The sequence below is a fragment of the Lingula anatina genome, chromosome 2 (genome assembly GCF_051362555.1).
Source record: "Lingula anatina isolate TDL-2025a chromosome 2, LinAna3.0, whole genome shotgun sequence".
Taxonomy (NCBI): Eukaryota; Metazoa; Brachiopoda; class Lingulata; order Lingulida; family Lingulidae; genus Lingula; species Lingula anatina.
In genome coordinates, this window is record NC_141768.1 from 4,013,734 (window position 1) to 4,035,701 (window position 21,968).

Genomic DNA, 21,968 nt, shown 5'->3' on the forward strand with positions numbered 1-21,968 from the left:
TAACTGCGCAAGAACGTCACGCCTTGGCGTTTATTTTGTTCTACATTGCATCAGCAGCTTGTGCTTGCGATCTAGCAATTCACGAAAGTTGGCGTTAACAGGTTGGCTAAAATTGCCTCACAAATGCTTTCCATCACTTTTTGACCGTATCTGCCCTTGTTACACATACTGATGCCCGGTGTGGCGAGTAAAGTCGTTGAAAAACTTTGTTTTCCAAACTTAAAAAATACAACAAGGAAATGGGAAAAAACCAGTTTTATCGTCAAACTGGCTGGAACATACGAACAAAATTTACATGGGTACCTGTTATTTTCTTTTTGTAGTAAATTAATTGATTTACACTTTTACTAATCGCAGAAAATGATTTAAACGGAATCAAATGAGTGAAAGAAAAGGGAGTTATTGAGTGTAAGTTAAACTTCCTTATGAGTTTACAAGCGTAGAAATTGTTTTCATGATAGGAAAAGATGGAACATGTCAAAGTCACATATAGTTCGATTTGACTGACTGATCTTTCAATAGATTTGCAAGTTTCTGACACGTGTTAAACACATTCAAACTAAGGATGGATATGGTCCAAGCATGAGTAATCCAAATAATATTTTAATATTTTTAAATGAAAACAAGTCTCTTAGAAATTACCTAATAGGGAAATGTTGCATAGTGGTTTGCAACATGGGAATGAAAAATTCCTTGTAATCGCGCAAAGACAACAAGTGAATGCATGATCATTACGGAGAAATAAATACTTGTGAAATAAATACTTGCAAAATTGTATGAAAAAGACAGTCGGTGAATAAACGCCTGAAAACTCCAGACCGTCACTTGTCACTTTAACATTTTCATTCATGTCTTCCATATGCAATTAACACCATGTGTAGGAAATATGGACTACCGGTATGAGCACACTTCATGTTTGAAGAAAATTTTAAATATATATTTTATGCTTCTATAGTATTTGAATCCAAAGTTTTAATCACCATAGCAAAAAACTAACATGGGTGCCTATCAATTTTAAATCTTAATACGAATGCCAAAGTCTCAACTTTGCTTGTAAAAAAATTAAAAAAACATCAGACAGATGTATCTTAAGGACATTACCTTAAACGTTCAAACAGAAACCATATCAAAGTTATTTATGTCTCCTCCATCTCAGTGTACCACAAACTTTCATAGTCTCATTCATAACAAGAAAGAAGGCAACAAGGAATATTGATTGTTCTTGATTTGGCCAAACAAGACCGCTTTTATTATATTACCCCAGTATCCTAATCATTCTAACAATAATAACAATGTAGCAAATGGTTGCCTGTATTAAATGTTATGGCCTTAGGGATAAAAATTATATATCAAATATTTAATAAGACTATCATCCTAAAAATTATGATGTGACGAGTCAGCAAAAGTTATTATTTACCAACAATTTTGCACAAATTTCATTTGTGGGGTTGCAAAGAGCCCATAACCTTGACTGGTGCCCAAACGCACTGGGCAAGAAAACCCCACAAAGGAAAGCATGATGTAATCCAATGTAGTTTGGAGAACAATGAATTTCCACAAAAAGAAATGGCTATTAGTAAAAAGAAAATGAGTAAGTAAATGAATTATGAAAGTATAAATAAATAAACTATGTCATAAAGCATGCCACACAACCTGACAAAGCAGGAAGGACAGTATAAATAAATAAAAAGATAATGTCATAAAAGCATGTAACTCAACCTGACGTAGCGGGGAGGATAATATATAAATAAATATGTCATAAAAGCATGCCACTCGACCCGACGTAGTGGGGAGATAATATACCGTGTAGCTATTAAAAAACACGACTACTGGTACGCGTTTAATCGATAACTGATTTAATACTCGTCAGATTACCATCCGCCCCCTTCCTTATGAATAGGTATTACTTTATTAATACAATGCAACCGACGTGTAGCCGCATGTTAGAAGACAATGTGTGACTACGCACGGCAGTATGAGGCCGCTACCCCTTCCCAGCAAGGAGTCAACTAAGCCGCAAGTTAGAAGACAATGCGTGATTACTAACAGCAGTAGGAGGCCGCTACCTCTCCCCAGCAAGGAGTCAACACAGCAGTGCGTAACCCGGGCTTAATTAGGGGTTATTAGTTGTCCACTTATGATCGGTATTGTTCGTCTTGATTGCAGCACACTTCCTACTCACTATTGGTTCGCCCGCCTCTTCTTTAAATGCTCTCTCAAACCTTTCCTCAGTCAGCCGAGAATGGAAACACGTTTATCTGCCGATAAAATTCGTCGTTGATGTATTTTTGGCATCCTTCTACAGTGGGCCATAAGGCTCTATCTATGATTTTTTTCGTCTGGCATTTTACCAGATTAAGCTGACGCTTGAAAACTAAATTAAATGAATAATTTTCTCACGTTCACGTATCCAGCTAATTTTACGACAATAACTTCCACGGCACCTCCGCCATTTGCAATTGTAGACGAAACACGTGTTTCCAACTGATAGGCTAATACAACTATACCAGACCCATTGAACGATAAAAAACTGTTTATATTTAGTGAATTAAAAAACATTTGGGAATCGCGATTTTCTATTGATAAACTTTCGATGGTATCCCTGTATTAAATCATCCACTGCTACCCCCTCTATTGTAGTGTAGCATGACTCGTATCACAAGATGGTCTTAGAAATGAAGTAAGACGGGCCTACACTCTGATAGTTTTTATTATTTTCTATTATTAACCCTAATGTCGTTTCTTGTCATTCATTCTAGAACTATCTGAGCCATCGCAAAGTTATTTGCCAGGACATTAAAAGGCTACTTCTTAACGGATTTTTTTTTTTCACTGAGTCCAAAAATGTTCGAGGACGTCTCTGTCGTTATCGCCGTTTCTCGAACGTCATTTAAACGGCGTTGAACGGCAGTCCCAGACAAAGGATCGGAAGTTTCTAAATAAAAGAACTTATAAATGCTGCCACTAGCCAGTTATTGTTCCTAAGTAAAGAGAGGCGATAATGATCTGTTCTTTCTTCTAGCTTAGTCTGTCGACTAAAATGAACAAGGTTAGGCTTACAACGCAACCACCAATTATAACGACCATTAATGAGGTTCTTTGCTACACTCCCTTTCTTCATGATCGCGACCCCCGTGGGTGCTGTGTTTTAAATATATTTAAAAGGGGTCTCGCGAGGTGAAGCTATAATAATGAACTAAAATCCGATGAATAGGCCTATCTAATAAACCATGAAGCACGTAGCCTAGGCCTCTTCTTTGACCGACATCAAAGTTTTACATTCTTTGTTTTAATAAGAGGGCGAACGTAGTCTAATTTGTCTTTTCGTGGTGATTTTGCTCGAAGTAGCGGAGTCAAGTAAATCGGTGATTTATCGTTGGTAAGAGTACAGGTAGCAATCATCCCTCCTACGTCCTCACAGATTACTTTCTAATCCCCCGTAATTAACGCAGTCAGGAAGAAGCGCTGAAATAGGGGATTTTGTATCAGGGAAAAGTTTAGTATTAATCTTATGTCATCACGTATCTGTATTATGTAATCATGTAACTCATTTTCCCAAGGCAACCACCAATTATGACGACCATTAATGAAGTTCTCTGCTACACTCTTTCCTCTCCTCTCTCGTGAAACCCTGGAGGTGTTGGGTATATTTGGGGTAGTTTACTATAGCATGCTACACTCTCCTCATGATCACTTGCTCGATCGTGAAATCTGGAGTGAAACCCTTGGTTTATCTAACAATGGTTTAAATAAATAAAAAGGGTGTCACGGAGGTGAAGCTGCTTAACTCATAAGAATAATGAACATTTAATACACCACGAGGAACGTATGTTTTGACCGTCATCGCCTTTTTTAAATAAATTGTTTCATCAAGAGGGCAGATGTAGTCCAATTTGTCTTTTGTTGGTGATTCTGCTTCAGGTGGCTGAGTGTAGTTGATCGGTGAAGTACCGTTGGTAAGAGTAGCAATCATCACATCCGCGTCCGAACGGATTACTTTCCAACCCCCCATAATTAACGCAGCTGAAATAGGGGGTATTATATCAGAAATTAATTTTTGTAATTACATATATCTATCCGTAAAATGAGAATCGTTACATTATCACGTATTTTTCCAGATGGAAAATATATTATAATATGCACATTGATCAAATTATAAAGAAAATCTCCAGATGTAAACAAAGGTCAGTCATGTATCACTCATCCCAGGCTGCAGGGCAGATAAAGAGAATTGAATGAAGCGCGAGTGATCTGGCAACAATACAATTTCGTCATAATGATTCATGGGCAAACAATAGAAGCATGAAATTAACACCTTTTACAGTGTGAAGGACGACACCTAATGAGGCTCTTGTTTTTTCCCTGGGTGGTTATTACAAAGTAAGAATGTTGACGTAAGTGTTATCTGCTTCCTGGTGAAGACTTTTGCGTGTTCAAAGGAACAATGGAAATGTCATTTCAAAACAAAGAGCCACATTTCCCTACTTAGGTGGCCAAAATATTGTCAATGAAACGCAAAAAAAAAGACAAAATCACCAGCTGTTACTGACTGAGTCTAACTCAAATGGAAAAAGGTACGCACAGCGACAAAGCGCTATTGTAAACAAAGACCCCACGATGAGATCAATAGATGTATAAATGACTTATTGTACTATAAAATTGTACCCCTGCCCCTACTTGTATATTATTACACACATAAGGTCACCCTATACCAGAGCTGCGGATTGATATTCCATTCTTTTCAGTCTCTTGCACTGAAGAAAAATACTCATATATAATTTGCGGTCTTAGTAGAGGGTCGGTCTTCTCTCATTTTTCTCAAATCAAAATAAACTAGCAAACATGAAAATTGACAAGCTGTATTAGGATGTAAAGTGTTGAGAACCCTTTAACAAGGTGTATGGTAATATGCACGTTTAGACAAATTTTAATTTTAATTTCATTTAAATTTAATTTTAATTTCAATTAAATTTAATTTTAATTTTAATTAAAATTGATATTACCGAAATTAGTAAATGTCGTTTGCGTCATGTATCAATATTTATGCGCATAATAGTACCTACGTTATAAACATTCAGCAAAGATCTTTGGAAGGCCGCTCTTTCGTCGTTTATATCAAATGAAAACTATCTGATACCCATCGTATCAATCATTATACCATGATAAGCGATTAGCATACTAATTTATGTCCCCAGTCATAATAACTTTAACAATTACAACAAACCTCCCTACTCTGTTTTTCGTTGCAAAAACAATTAGCCACAACTGTTTTAATATTAAAAGATATCAATAATAATGACAATTTCAAAATTTCAAAAGTACCTTTGGGGTACGAACTCCCGTCGGGCAGGTTACAACGTTTGCAACGACGTTAACCGTCATTCCACCAATTCTATTATACTTTCACACCGATATCGAGAGATCTGTATTGCCGGGCATGCCGAAGCTTTGCGAAAATTGCCGAGGGCTAGGAAAATTCTTCAAAATATATTTTTATTACTTTTAATCAAATCCAGACTATCTCTCACTGCCCTGAGGTATGGCTAAAACCTTTCAGTTGTCATCAGACTTTGTAATTTGGGAGAAAAAAGTGAAACAGGAACTTCTGGTGATGAATAATATATAATAGTGCTGCAAGGTCTTGTTTTCTATCCCTGATGTACGAGTAGCTTTTTCTACAGTTTCTATAATTCTCTTAACGTATGAAAATATGCAGGTTTTCTGATACAATAAGACTTTGATAAAATCAAAACCAATAATACTTTTCAAGTCGCGAGTCGGGATAAATTTCGGCAAGGTGGAGATATGTCCCGCCCGCGCTTCCACAACAGCAAGACTGAAGGACGCAAGTTACAAAGCAAAACATGTTTAGTCAAGTTAAAGAATTAATTACCGGCCTAACAGCGGCGATAGTGACTCCCGCTGTGAGCGACTTGCGCTGTCTATCGTAATCCCCCTATCATTAACACTGTCAGGGGCACACGCACGTTCGCACGTGCGTGTGCAATTTAAGTGACCGGGGACTAAATAGCTACACGGTAAATAAATAAATATGTCATAAAAGCATGCCACTCAACCCGACATAGCGGGGAGGATAATATAAATAAATATGTCATAAAAGCATGCCATTCAACCCAACATAGCGGGGAGGATAAAATAAATAAATATGTCATAAAAGCATGCCACTCAACCCGATGTAGGGGGGAGGAAAATATAAATAAATAAACAAATTTGTCATAAAAGCATGCCACTTAACCCGACGTAGCAGAAGGATAAAATTAATAAATAAACAAATAATCTTATAAAAGCATGCCACTCAACCCGACCTGAAAAAGGGCAGTATTTGGTTAAGAAACGAATGTGCACAAGACCCTGAAAAGGTCAGAATCTGACTAAGAAGGAAGTGTGCCATAGCCCTGAAAAGTTCAGAAACTGGTAAAGAACACAGCATACAAAGACCCTGAAAAGGTCAGAAACTGGTAAAGAAAGGTGAACCTTGGCCCTGAAAAGGACAGAATCTGTTTAAAATACGAATGTGCCCTGAAAAGGACGGAATCTGGTTGAGAAACGAATGTGCACAAGGCCCTGAAAAGAAGGAAGTGTACCTTGGTCCTGAAAAGGTCAGGATTCGGATAAGAGAGCAAATGTGCATGAGGCCCTGAAAAGGACAGAATTTGCTTAACAAACGAGAGTGCACGAGGCCCTGATTAAGAAGGAAGTTTACCTTGGTCCTGAAAAGGTCAGAAACTGGTTAAGAAAGCAACGTGGATGAGGCCCTAAAAAGGTCAAAAACTGATTTAGAAAGGAAGTGTACCTTGGCCCTGAAAAGGTCGGTATCCAGTTAAGCGACCAATGAACATGAGGCCCTGAAAAGGTCAGATTCTGGTTAAGAAGCATAGGCCCTGAAAAGGTCAGAGTCTGGAAAAGTGAAAGGGGGCGGGGGTAAGTTCAATTTACTGAGAGAAATCCTTTCTGATGGGTCATGTTTGTTAGGGTTAAGTTTGTATTGCCCCACGTCCGAAAGGTGCCCTCCAACCCGAGTGTCATTCAGAAAACAAAGTGAAAAATGATATTATTATTATCATTATTATTATTATTATTATTATTATTATTATTATTATTATTATTATTATTATTAGAACCGATGATTGAGGAAACTAGTGTATGAAATGCCCTCTTAAGACGCTTGCCCGGTTTTCAGGGTGTACATCTGGAATTATATCAGACTCCTGTCTTCATTCCTAAGACTGTATGTTATCATGGGGTAAACGTTACATGAAGGTTTGAATCATGGTCTTATACTACCGAGGAGACTGAATTTCTAAGATGAAGCCATTTATAATGTTTTTGGAGGATTACTTTATTTACACTCAAATATACAGCAAGTTGTCATGTTAGGCTCTAAAATAACTGATGCCCAAGATGATTATTAAATTGACCTATAATATAAGGAGCGTTCTTCTATTTCAACCTCTGGTCCTAAAAATGTTAGGCTTTCAAAAGCAGGTCTAAGCTAGTGTTCATTTTGACACTCAGATATATAAATTTATGTGAGTTCAGATGTATTATTTAATAGTCGCCACTGAATTGTTGAATGATTAAGTAGCAACATGTGCCTCAATGGAGACTACCCCTCTAAGGTACAATTGAGCATGTGCAGAATGCACATGTGCATAAATAAGCTCTGGAGATTGTTGTCGCCATAAAATGTCGTTTGACTACGCCAAACTTTCCTTTCTTAGTGTCATTTTATAACTTCAGTTACACCTCTCTGCGGGCGTGGGATAATATTTTATATGAGAATATGTAATATTACCCCACTTACTTTACATTATGCAAGATTTGACAAGCCTACTAAACGATCTGGTCGTTTGTTACTTGGATCCGCGAATTAGTGATTCCTATCGCCATATTTACGACTTCGTGTCCTGAGTGTGCAAATACTGACTCCAAGCATCTCATCATTGTCTTCAAACAATTTGTGCAGTGTGTTTAGGGGATTTTAGAGATCGACTTTCATCCGTATTTCTCGCCATTTATGCTTTGGTTCCTTTTCTTGACCGCAAGGTACTTTCTATATGGCGTAGGAAGAACTGCTTTGGTACCGGGACCTGGTCAACCATCACTGGAATCAATTGGTTTTGCTGAAAAATCAAGGTATTTCTTATATCGGGCATGAGGTTCCGTAGACATGTTGCAGAATGCCTCTTGAAAGGGTACTGAGTATGTGTAGGATAATATTGCAAATGGTGTCGCATCAGTCCGTGTTTTGAAAACATTCCAAGCCAGCAAGGTCTTAGTAAACTGTTCCTTCTGGAAAGTTTTCGGGGCATTATACTGTATTCTCAGCAGATATATCACTCTATTTGCAAGAGGTGACTTCGGGGGTAACTCTAGGCTTCATCATTGTATAAAATAGATATCTATTTTCATTACAAGTTAACTTAACCGAGTATAATTCGGATGGCGTATAGTAATGTCTGTGGCAAACACATCTCCTCGACAGTTCTCGTGGGATCTCCATAAGATCACTAAAGCTACGGCAAGGGCATTACGTTCAGGTAACATATAAGTGTTAGCATAAGTCCTTTAAATTTGAATATGCAAAGGTTCATAAGAATATTACATGGTGGCAGCCTTCAGAGATGACCGTTTGACAGATTGTTATTATTATACCAGAGTTGAAAGCACTTATCCACCACCTCCTGGAATGCCAGAATTCGGACTGTTTCTGTTTGCCATGTTCCTATGATTAAGTGAGCACGTTTCTTTATTGCAATATTAAGGGGCGTACAACGAGGGAGGTTGTTATCATAGTTGTTGTGATGATATAAGAATGCCTAAGATTGTTTATCTTAAAAAATCATCACCATATGATGTGTATATTATTGGTCATAACGAGATTTCAGCTCAGTTTTTTTTTTTTTTTTTTTTTTTTGTCTGTTCTACGCGTTTAGCTGTACGCTCTGCTGTCTTCGAAAACGGTTTGCGCACGCACAATTCATTCACTGCGCTCGCACATTTTACTACTAATACTAAAACGTTTTCTTCGCATCATCAGCTGCATTGACTTATTTAATTAGGACAGTCACGTCGTGCATCTTCTCTCTCGGCCTTCACTGATGGAAAGTAGGTTGAGCAGTTTTCTCACACTTCTTCTCGTCCGTTCATTCATATGCTAGTATCTGAGTCACGTGGCACGCAGGGTATGGAACAATCGCCAGGTGTAAATGCGATTTTTAGTTCTTTATTTCTACGTACTGGGCGCGTGTTAAACATTAAATTTAAAATAGATCTTGTCTATTTGGAATGTTTGATGCTGTGAAAGTGCTGTTTTTGTGAATAATTTCCAAATAAAAGCGCTTTGTATGCCCGTTTAAGCTTCGCTTTTTTTTCTGGTCTCCCTATACAAGTAAAAAGAAAAGCTAAGCCCTAATGCCTGTCACGAAGATCGAGGAAATGCCTGTCACAATTACCACAGAAGTTGACAAAAAACGAGCTTAGTTAAAAGGGATCACTGAAGTCGAAAAACTAATCACGCAATCTGTCAACTATTACGAAACTAGATCTGATTAAATGTTAACCATAGGTAAAGTTCACATAGAAATTACCTCACCTCAGCACCTTTCTATAAAGCGTAGGTCAGAGTCTTATTTCAAGAAGCGAAAGTCTTAACAACAAATAAAGGAAATTTTAAGACAGACATCTGAGTTAATTTATTTGGGCGCATTTAAGCAAACCAATCTTTTAGGGTTCGAATCACTGGCCTATCAGCAAGGGTAGAGGTCTAGAAGTAATGGAAATAAGTCTGAGTTATGTATTTCCCGATAAAACAAAATTAATCATCAACCAATAAAAACGTCGACTTTGTTCTGGAGAATATATATCTGTTGAAGGAGGCAACGACTAACATAATGATTTGCAGCCTGTAGTGCACAAGTGCCTACCTTGTTTATTGGCGGCATCAACTCAAAGACCATCAATATGTCTGCATTGTCTTTCTTTTTCCTTTTGGTATTGGGAGCAATCTGTTGTAGTCAACATCCCATACTGAATGTCCTTCAAAACAGCATATTTGCAGGTACAACAACTCCTGCCAACAGATTTTTACAAAATCAGATGAGATACAGTCCGACTTTGTCGACTCCAGCTGGAAGTATGGGGACAAAAGACAATTTACAGGAAAAAGAGACGCTCCGAAAAGCTACCCAAACTATATCAAATCGTTCGTTCTCCAGACAACGTAGAAAGGCAAATGGAATCGGAATAACAACAGTCAACAGTACTGAACTCACGAAGAGAATAAATCTACAGCAAAACAACAGTGAATCAAGTCTAATACCAATTTTTGAAACGTTTCAAGCCACCCCTAACACCAGCTTCTTGGACGATTCCTCCGAAGTCAGGCGTTTTGCACATTTTTGGAATAGATCACAATTCCTGTTCCCTGCAAACAAAAACTTTTGCTTAATGTGGAACGGCGGCGAAATTTCATGGCAACACATCACATGTTACTGTGACTCATTTTGCGAAATATTTAATGATTGTTGCCTGCCATATCTGTCTTGCAATGAAATGCCAACTGATCGTAATGTAACAGCGATCAAACAATTAAATGTCACAAGAAATCAGGTGGAATGCAGATCCCAGAGTACGAAAGTTAACCAAGAAAATGTGTCAACAACGAAGTTCCGACAGCTAGGGCTCAGTTATTTCTGGATGGTCTCATCTTGCTCGAGTAGAACCCAAAGCTCAACTCTCCGCCAAAAATGCGAGTTTTCAGGGTTCACAACTGACCTTGACCTTCTCAGTCCTGTGTCGGACCCTGTAACACAACTTGCTTTTAAAAACAAATACTGTGCTGCTTGTAACAATGTAGTTGACACTTCAGTATGGGAGACTATGTTTAAATGCGCTCCTATTAATTCTGACGTTTACGAGATAGTCATTAACATAACTTCAATGAAGGATCTTCTTGAGCGTATTGAGTTTTCCGAACAATGTTCACTTTATTTCAAATCACCAAAAGAAATCCCAGGAAGGCCGTGCGCTCTTAAAGGTAGTGGTCACCATGATGGGATTCGGCGGTTTAGCACGTGTGGTCCGGAAAACATTTTTCTTCAAGAACGGTGCCAAAACGCTCCAATTACAATGATGCAGTATTTTAAAGTTCCTGGGAGCTTACTATACAGCAGAAATGTTTTCTGTTGGTTGTGCCGCCTTCTTGTTATGCCCATCAATATGACAGATTGCGAAGATTTTGGTGGGTCATTCACTTAATGTGATCTTCTTCAAGTAATGATGTTGCCTATTTATGTGCCTTTATTGACAGTTTTAATTATTATCATGATAATATAAGCTGGTGAATGCAGAATAGAATGCTTTCAAAATCTGTTAAGTTTTTTTAGATTATCTTTATTTGCATAAAATATATTTTTGGTAACCAGAAAGGAAATGTATTTTTGACGAACTTTCAGCTGGTCCAACAATAAATCGTGGATTTGACCCTCTCGAATTGGGAGTACTAATTGATGTATCGCACGAAAAGGACTGGTGTAAGCCACAAACAGGCACAGTAAGTAACCGATCATAACAAGTGTTGTTAAACTTTCTTGTCTTTTCTTGTGTCATTTGTTTAATCAGCCTTTTCTCTAAATGTCATGTGGCTCCATAAGAATTTTTTTTTTGAGTCATCTCATAGCCTTGAGTCATCTCATAGCCTTAAATTCAAACTGTAATTCTGTTTTATTTATAGATACTGTTTGTTCTTAATTGTCTATGTAATACCATCTTCTCTTTTACCTTTTTAATTGACCATCTCCATTTATTTCTTGATTGAATACACACTTTGCCAATAATTGATGTTTGAAAGCATTATATGAGAAATAATAATATCATAAAATGCCAGCGTATGCTACTTTTCATCCCATTCATCCAAACACTGTCCGTGGGCACCAATGGGGAGTAATTATGCCTAGGTAGTTATCTAATTTGTTGTTAGTAATTTGTTGGCAAATTCTGTCCCTGGCACGTTCAACGTAAACTTATGAGTAAAAGCGTGAAAAAATGTAGGAATTCTACTTTGTTTTAAATTGTTCATTCCACAAAGTTATTTCCGTATAGCTTTTGACAAAAATATGCATGTTATCTTCATGTTACCATAAAGAAAGTCCGTTACATATTGCCCACTTATCGCAAATATTATGCTTTAAAATGGTAAAATAAGAAGGGGAAATTACAAACAAATGTTAAAAAATGATGATGTAAATCCCCTATGCGTACACCGTATACATATACCTGTACATATAACACACGTGGTTTATGCGCTCGTGCAGGGAACCTACATATCTCAGACAATACAAAAAGTATTTACATATTTCCAGGATACGTTTTGGAAACGTTAACGTGTATATCGTTTTGAAACGTTTTTAAACGTTTTTGGTAACGTCATGAATATGTATATCTTTCCTGATGTTTTAAACACGTTTTGATAATGCTGTGAATAAGTGAAAAAAAAATAAAACAAATTAACATTTCCAAAACGTTTTCTAAAAACTTTTTTGAAAAGTTTGCAATACTTTTGCATAACATTTTACCATTTTTTAAGCTGACTGCTTTTTGGGGGGTGTGCTGCGTATAGCTCACCATGACTATATTGCCATTGGAAATATACGTTCCCCAGATTTCGATGTGTTAAGGGCGGACCATTTTATGGATAGGGTTAAATAACCGTCAAAAACTTCACTTCTCTCAAAAATCCACAGGTGGATTTTTTCACCCCTGTGTTAGCTTTCCTTGCGAGTACATTTATTAGAATTTCATTCTTAAAATGAAGATAAAACAGTTCATCGGAAAAACATACAATTATCAAGATTTCTTTAAAACGCCTTCAGAATAATTGTGATAAAATTCGTTTTTACAGTCTATTTTATCCTCCTCCGAAATAACGAACACTAAAACTTTAAGGTTTATTCAGTTTAATGATTTATTTAAGCTTTTCATCACATGTCGATAATTTCGCGAAGGTTAAAAGTACCTAAAGTCCAAAGGTTTTAATAACCGCACCACCCAAGTCACCCACTGACCCCAAACCCAATTTGTAAAAAGCCAGTAGTTGTAGATCAAACAACGTGAGACGCTTGCGGCCTAACATTGGGCTGGCAACGATTGCCACTGAGACTGTGCCCAACGCTGCCGATGTCGATACCAGCTGCTTACTGTCTCGATAAATATAACCGACAAACTGCAAATCGTAGTGAAGCAAAATTTGAAGTCCTTTATGCATATTTTAGTTAACAAAAAAGTATAATTTGTAAATTTCATCAAAATTTATATACGTTAATAAAACGTTCTTACAACGTTTCTCCGATCAATGATAAAAACACTGACAGCCCATCAGCTAGCCAAAAATATTATATAGTGTTGTCAGAATAACGTTAAAGAACGTTATCTTGTGGAGTTTTTTTAACATTTTTATATAGCTAAGTTTTTATAGCTAAGAGAAAAGATATATTAACGTTTTGATAACGTTATCTTATGGAAAAAACGTTTTAGATATGTTTTTGTCACCTACAAGTAGACAAACAAAATTACTTTATTTAATTTAAAAAAACAACAAAGCTTACAAATAAATGGATACTCAAAAAGTTCAAAGAAAGTAGACTTCAAGCAATGCAGTGTTCTAATAACTTTAAAAGAAACATCTTCATTACGTTAACATACATTTTACTATGGCCAAACATGGTCAAGATACTGCTATTATACATATATACTCCATCAGTCATTATGAAATGGATGAAAAATATTCGTATGGGAAGAAAAATTCCCCAATAAATGCATTATAAACAACACATAAAAATGTAACAATTGCATTTTACCACCAAAATGGCGGTTTAACGTAATATCCGGATATCGCAAAACAAATCTAGAGGACCGACATTAATCGATACCCTCCGAAATAACCTCTTAAGAGATTTTTTTTAAACCCAAAAGTTTTTAAGTCGATTAACTTTAAATGGATTCATCAGTCAGGAATCAGGAAATTTTATGACACTTTTTCCGTCAAAATGAAGAGTCGTCATCTCTTTAACAATATTTTGTTAAAAGTTATATGTACAATTGAAATAAACTCTTCACAAACTATATTGGTGTTCATTCAAAACAATAACTTTTTAAACACCCCAATTATCCTATTGTTTTTTAAAAAAAAGATGTTTTTTAAAAACTTAATAATTATTATTCTAATTTTTTTCAAAACGTTATGTGCCATCTGGGATGATGAGCAATCCAAACGTGTAGTATACGATAGTCACAGCCACGCATGTTTACCCCCCATTGGTGCGAGTGGGCCCAAGGAAAAGATTTTAAAAGTTATAGCCTACATGTTACTTAATCGCCTAGCAAAAACAGTGTCACCCCTAATGCAATGCGTAAAGTGATACAGAGAATCACGTCATGAGCCAATGTTTTGTATTCAGCTTCTAAGAGGATATTTTTAAAAGTTTAACCATTGTACCACCAATGAATAAACTAACCATAGTAAAAAATCGAGGCCACATTTTAGTATTTGGTACGGTATTCTCGGGCCTGGAGGGCGCACCTGTTCGCGTCTGTGTCTGGATTCAATAAGTTCTGCAACGTTTGCGGAGTGGTGGCATTCCACATACGGTACAAAGATAGTATTAGATCATTTTTGTTTGTAGAGTCATCCCCCAGATATCAATATCCGAGGACATCCCAAGCTTTAATTATCTTTGATTCTCAATGAGGTTCTGTTCTGGGGATTGAGCCGGACCTTTGAGGTTTGGATTGGGTTCGCACATAACTAGACTATTGTTGCATTGGCTGCACATGGAGTAGCACGATCATCCTGATGCATAAATGGGTGATCAAGATATCCTCGACAGAATTCCTTTCCAGTAATTGAAAGCAAGGGCCTGCGTTAAGGTTCCCTTTGACCACTGTCAGCTGGCACTCACTATTGTAGCCAGTGCACCCATGCATGACTTATGTGGGGTGCGTCCTGTCGACCGGAGACAGAAAATTGGGAATATACAGGGTACTTCTTACCTGCTGTTCTCGAAATCCCTACGCAACCATAAATTCTGACAAAGCTTAGCCTGCTTTCATCTGAAAACAGTATCAGTACCCAGCTATTGGCTGGTGTACATTCCAGAGTTCCAGTATACCATCTGACTCGACGGACGTAGACGGTTCCTGTATCGACGATCACTGTTTTCCTCACAAAAACCCTGTCAAAATAACGGCAATCGTGCAGACGTCTCCTGGTGGTAGCTCTGAAACATTGTGTGCTCTGTTCTTGATAAATGTGGCAGTCAAATTTCGAAATGTCATGAAACGTTTTTTACGAGGAAAGCATTTTCACATTCTCTCTTCTCTGGGTGTGGTTTCTTTTGGTCGGCCTTACCCAGGCAATTTATCCATATGCCAGTATGGTTATGCTGCTGCCTATCCATCTGAATGGTGCTCATATATAATATTCTTTCACTTTCACTTTCTACAGTAAATTAAAGGTTTACCTTACATAGCTTAATTTGGTGTAGAAAATGAAGAGTTTAATCTTAAAATATTATCAACAGACCACACAGATTAACTTTCATCAGAATAATAAGTTTTTGTCTTCACATTTTCAGTGCATAGAGCTTGTATGTTGACTATAACATTCCAGGCACAGTGCTTTGCTTCAGAAAATATGGAACAAGACCAGTGTTTTTCGCCTGTAGTTGGTGTCTTCAATGGTTATTATGACTTAAAGCTATTGATTGTCCCCCAAAATGAGCAGTGCGTTCCTGATTGGACTGACTGTAAGTCAATAGCGGACAAAGCGTTACCTTATAGTTTTTCCTTTTACAAGAAGAATGAATGGGAATTTTTGAAACAGAAGATAACATGCACTGCCATGACAGTTGATGCGAACGACACGAGTGGCAAGACCTTCGCAAGAGCATCATCTGTCTACAATATCCCAGTGGCTTTAAAAAGAAAAATCAACAGATACAATCAGAGCATAACCTTCTTTGAATCTTTGCAAGATGAAGTTGTTAAGCATCTCCAACGAAAGAGTGTGATTAGTCATAACGGGGTAGATTACAAAGTAAGCCTCATCCGGGAAAAGCGACAACTTTGTGAAGACATAAAACGCGAGACAGAGGCTAATACGATGCCGCCGCATTCCTTTGGAACTGACCAACATGTCCCTTGGTTTGTTATTGTGATATGTTCCAGTGGCGCCCTGATGTACTTTTTGCTATCTTAATGAAAAGACATTCTCTTAAGGTAGTGCAACAACGTCACGCACTGGCAGCTTGTGCTGGCAATCTAGCAATTCACGGAAGTTGACGGCTAAAATTGCTTCACAAAATTCCCGTAGGAATATATGGATTATGAATCCAAAGTTCAAACCACCAGCAATAAACTAACTTGGTACCTATCATTTTTCAATCTCAATGTGAATGCAAAAATCTCAACTATGCTTGTAAAAAAATTAATAAAAATCTATCAGATAGAAATATAAGGACATTACCTTTAACGTTCAAACAGAAACCATGTCATATTTCTTAGTGTGATTTTATAACCAAAGTTGCATCTCTCTGCGGTAGTAGGGTGTTATTTGTATGAAAATGAGTTTATGAGTTTTGACACGCCTACTAAACGATATTGTCGTTTGTTACTTGGATCCGCGAATAAGTGATTCCTATCGCCGTATTAATGACTTAAACCTCGATTTCATGTTCTTATTGTGCAAATACTAACTGCAGGCATCACATCATAGACTGTGAATAATTTGTGCAGTGTATTTGTGGGATTTGGGGTGACTTTCAATCGAGGTCCTTTTCTTGACCACAAGGTACTTTCTAAATGGGGTAGGAAGACCTGCATGTTTTATGCAAGGCTGACACTTGCACGACTTTTGGCCCCAATTTTGTCGTGGCAAGTCGTGCCATTTTGGGGCACGAAGTGGGACGCTCCCGCACTGTTCTCTACTAGTTCACGCATAGTTCACGACGAGTTCACGACGAGCTAACGAATAGTTTACGAATGCGTGTCCACATTGACACGAACTGGCACTACAAGTTCACTCATAGTTTGCGCATAATTTACGCACTTCCCGCATTGACACGACGAGTTTGCGCAATTCGGACGGTGTCGTGCTAACTTGAGCACGCAATATACGTGAGCTGTTCGTGAACTTTTCGTGGCAGTTCGTAACAGTCGTGGCATGGCGCGCACTGCCAAGCGCACTGTGCAAGCGAGGCAATTTGCGTGGTGACAGATATCGTTAACTTGATAGTCATTTAAAACCAAAGCTTTACATTAAAAAACGAAATAAAACACAGAATCCTAGTGCAGGGGCGGGTTATGCAATATTTTTAGAGGTAAAAATCTGCTCTTTTCCCTAGGAAAATTCAGTTTGGCGGGAAAATACCGTGAAGCAGACCTACGGGAATGTCCCTGGCGATAGGGAGCAGAATTCAACAGTTACACTAAGCTCTTCTCGTACATTGTATTCTAAGTTGGATAGATAACAATTTAAACTATTTGCCAGTTTATCACGGCCTCAATTTATATCTAAAGTGATATAAAGCGTCACTCAAAACAAATGAGCAACAGCATATCCGTTTGTCGTTTTGCTCACAGTGAAAAAACCAGAGCATTTCAGATAAGTGATATTCGTATAAGTCTTCGTAAAACAGGGAGAAAACATAAAAACATTAAAAACTACAAAACTCCATCCGTGTAAAACAAGCTGGCTGATTTTATGACCTCATAGGCCTTAGAGTACGCATTAAACAACCCTACGGAACTAGACCTTAGGCCACACTTTTTTAATTTTATGGATGACATCCTGCGCGCGCACCGATTTTCGCCCGTTCTCCGAACCCCCCCCCCCCCCCAGCCCCCAACGAAGTCGGTTAGTGAATTTGCCAGGAAATGAGCTTTCTGCGCATGCGTATTATCGCCACGTGGAAATGTGGCCGCTTTGCCGTCAAATTCATCTCTAGGATAACTTTCAAATTACACGACAATTAAAGTCATAAAGAGAACGGGTGCCGTCGTTTTGGATTGGTATGCCATTGATATTGGGCATGGAGATATCACCTTTTTACAATTGTGCGAAAGGCTGGCGGCCGCCAGCGATTATCGCCCGAAAAATTTCAGTGACATTCTGTACAAAGCAGCACATAGGCTACCAGGTTTTCTGTAGCGAAAAAAGGGTCGACAAGGGCGTCGAGGTATTTGGTGGGCTGAAGGTCGGACAGGCCACCTGACAGTTTGGCCGTGTGAGTCGAAGTAGACAAAATGGCATCGTCCGAAATGACCTTTAATAGATTTGGTAGTATTAAGCATATCTTTGCATCATTTTTTTAAACATTTCTGTGAAGTGTTCAAAATGCTTTAATATTCTGAGAATACGAATAAAGACACACTGTTTGTTTGATATTTGTTTTATTGATTGCTATACCAACAAAATGCATGAAATAACCTTAATAGCTTTTGTAATAAAAAGTATATCTATTCATGACTTTTTTTTTACATTTCTACGAAGTATTCACAATGCTTTAATATTTTGAGAGCATGGATAAAGACATATTGTTAGTTTGATACGTGTTTCTGTGGTAAAATTTGTGTTTCCAGCTGTGTACTGACAGCATTCCTTTACTTAAGCAGTATTTTTTTTTTATTTTATTTTTTTTTTTTGGACCGTTTTTTTTTTTTTCGCCCTCTCGCACCGATTTTAGGGTACCCAGAGGATGTCATCCATAAAAATAAAAAAGTGTGGCCTTATCAAAATATTAACCTGAGATGAATTGAGTTCAATTAAAAAACTTAAACTTTGCAACTCTTTACGCTGTGCACGCTAGAGTCTTATTTCAAAATCCGATAGTACACCGTTGATCAAAATGATTGCTACACCTAATGAAATGTATGTATTTTGTTACAATTTTCATCTTTTCTTTATTGTTCAGTTGTATCATTGTAGATGCAAAATGTTAAATCACTAGGCATGTAAAATGAACAAACCCAAAAAACGGTTATACTGCACATTTCCTGGTGACTAAATTTTTTTATAGCGGTTAGTTGATAGCAATTTAGTGAGACTCTCCAGGGAGTTAGACCGATCCAGATGGATCTATCTAGGCATGGGAACCCAGTCTTAATCACGGGAATGCAAGCAGTACAGAGAGTTAATATAGGCCTTGTTATGGAGACAGTCTATGGGGTAAATATCAAATTCCTTGAAACCTTGTCTCTTTTAATCATTCTATACAGAATTATGATAAATATGAAGGCTACTTTTAAAGAAGTTAAGAATTTTTCTTATCCCGGTGCTGCTAGAATTTACATCTTTGCTTAATTTCATTTCATGTGGGGTTTCGGGTTCTCTCTACCTTATCCTTCGTATTTGTGGTTTTCCTTTATTGAGACCTTGTGCCTGTAATGAAGATCATAACAAGTGACAGAAAACTTGTTTGAGATAAAAATAAACCCCCAAACCCCAGAACATGCAATGGATCAACTCCTACGGAGCTAGAGCTGATTAAAAAAGACTTAGTTCAAATAAAATTTCCTCAAACTTAGCACCTCTTTAGTCTGTGCACGACAGAGTCTTATTTTAAAACCCGATATTATGACAAGTCTGAAAATGTGAAATTCATGACATTTAAGCTTATGTGTTTGATAGCATTTCGGCAAGTTTCCGGATAATTACTTTGAGGCAATGCTCGATCACCCAGCCTAGAACTTTGAATGCAATTTTAAAGAAATTTGATTAATACATAGACTGAAACAGAAGAAACTATCAAATACTACAGAGGGGTGACAAAAGTATTGCACCATCTGTTGATTAGTAAGCTATATGAGATGGGGGACCTGTTTGTCAAGAGGGATTCCATTACTCCTCTATATAGTGACGAATTTTCCTCCATATGCGCTATTAAGGTTATTTATCGAAGGTGAAACGCCCTTTGGCTGTCAAGCCACCAGAAATGGTGTGTCTGGACAGCCTGTTTATAGGGTTTGCAGAAGGATGGACGGCACTGGTGTTGCCCATAAGTCAACAAAAAGTCCGAAGACAACTAGTGCCAGAGACGACAAGTGTCTTTTGAGGTATGTTTAGCTATTTAGCGTGAGCCCCCAGGGAGTTAGGTCGATCTAAAGTAGTTCGATGTAATCTCTGGAAATGGGGTCTAAGGAAAACATAATCCACCTCTTATCTGCCAAAGAATATGCATTTTTCTCGCTAGGCAGTCCACTTTAATTGTGGTTTGGGGTGCATTGGTTTCAGAAGAATTGGTGAACTGAGGTTAATGCATTAAAACCTGAACCACGAGCCTTACATTGAAAAACATCTTCAGGGACAGGAATCATCCGTTCATTTTCGAAGATTATGACGCTACATCTTACAGGACCTGGGCTAAACAAGAGAGACTTTACCAACTTGGCCACAACAGAATGGATTGACCTGCCTAATCACCACACGCAAGCCTTATTGAAACAAAGATCAGATATCGAGGGGCAAAGGATCGCCCCTTTACCAGAAACGCTCCAACCCCTAATAGTTTTTACGACCTTGGCCAACATAGCCCTAGGAAGATCACTAAACCGTTTTCAGGCAAGTCCCAGTTGTATGGTGGCCATATTAAGATCACGTGGGCATACTACAGAGTATTAATACTGGCATAATAACATGTATTATGTAAGGGCAAATCACTGGTCAATGAGCCTGTGGTAAAGGTACTAACTTGACAGAACCAGTTTTCAAAAAAAAATAATAGTAATGAAATAATAATAATAATAATTGAAAAGCCTAACAAGTCAAGCTGTTGTTTACATTTCAGCAAAATGGTGCAATACTTTTGTCACCACTCTGTACATTTGCCAATACCATAAGCACCAATCAAACAGAGATAACGCCTATTTTAATCTGGAGTTTATAAAAACCATTGAAATAGTCTCGCTAGCATTTTAATTGTATTCGTTTTGTTTACAGACGCATCGGCGCAAAACTCAATCAAAATGTCTGCGTTACCTCTATTATTTCTTTTGGTATTGGGATCAATCTGTTGTTGTCAACATCCCATACCGAATTTCCTTCAAAACTACATATTTGAAGGCACAACAACTTCTTCCAACAGATTTTTACAAAATCGAGTGAACTACAGTCCGGCTAAGTCGACTCCAGCTGGAAGTATTGGAGCAAAACGGACAAAAGACCAATCACGGGAAAAGGACTTGCTTAGAAAACCAACTCAAACTATACCAAAACGTTCGTTTTCCAGACAACGTAGAAATGCACTTGAAATTGAAGTAACAACAGGCAACAGAAGTGGACTCACGGAGAGAATAACGACCCTTCAAACCAACACAGAACCAAGTCCACTTTCAAGTACCGAGACTACACACAACACCACACCCTTGGCACAGATTTGGAACAGATCACAGTTTCCTGCAAACGAAAATTTTTGCATGGTGGCCAAGGGAAAAATTTCACAACAACATATAACGTGTTACTGTGACGCATTTTGTAATCTGTTTGACGATTGCTGTCTGCCGTATCTGTCTTGCAACGAAATCCCCGCTGGGCATAATGCGACCACGACCACAGCATTTAATGTTACAACAAACCAAGTTGAATGCAGATCTCAGAGTACAAAAAGAAACCTACTTAAGAGGTCCATCCTTAAAAGCCAATTAGCTGGTTACCGATTTTTCTGGATGGTCTCATCTTGCTCGAGTGAAACAAACAGCTCACCCCTCCGTCAAAAATGCGAGTTTTCGGGGTTCACAACTGAACTTGACCTTCTCAGGCCTGTCTCGGACCCTGTAACACAACTTGCTTTTAAAAACAAATACTGTGCCGCTTGCAACAATGTAGTTGACCCTTCAGTATGGGAGACGATGTTTAAGTGCGGGCCTATTACTTCAAGCGTTTACGAGATAGTTAT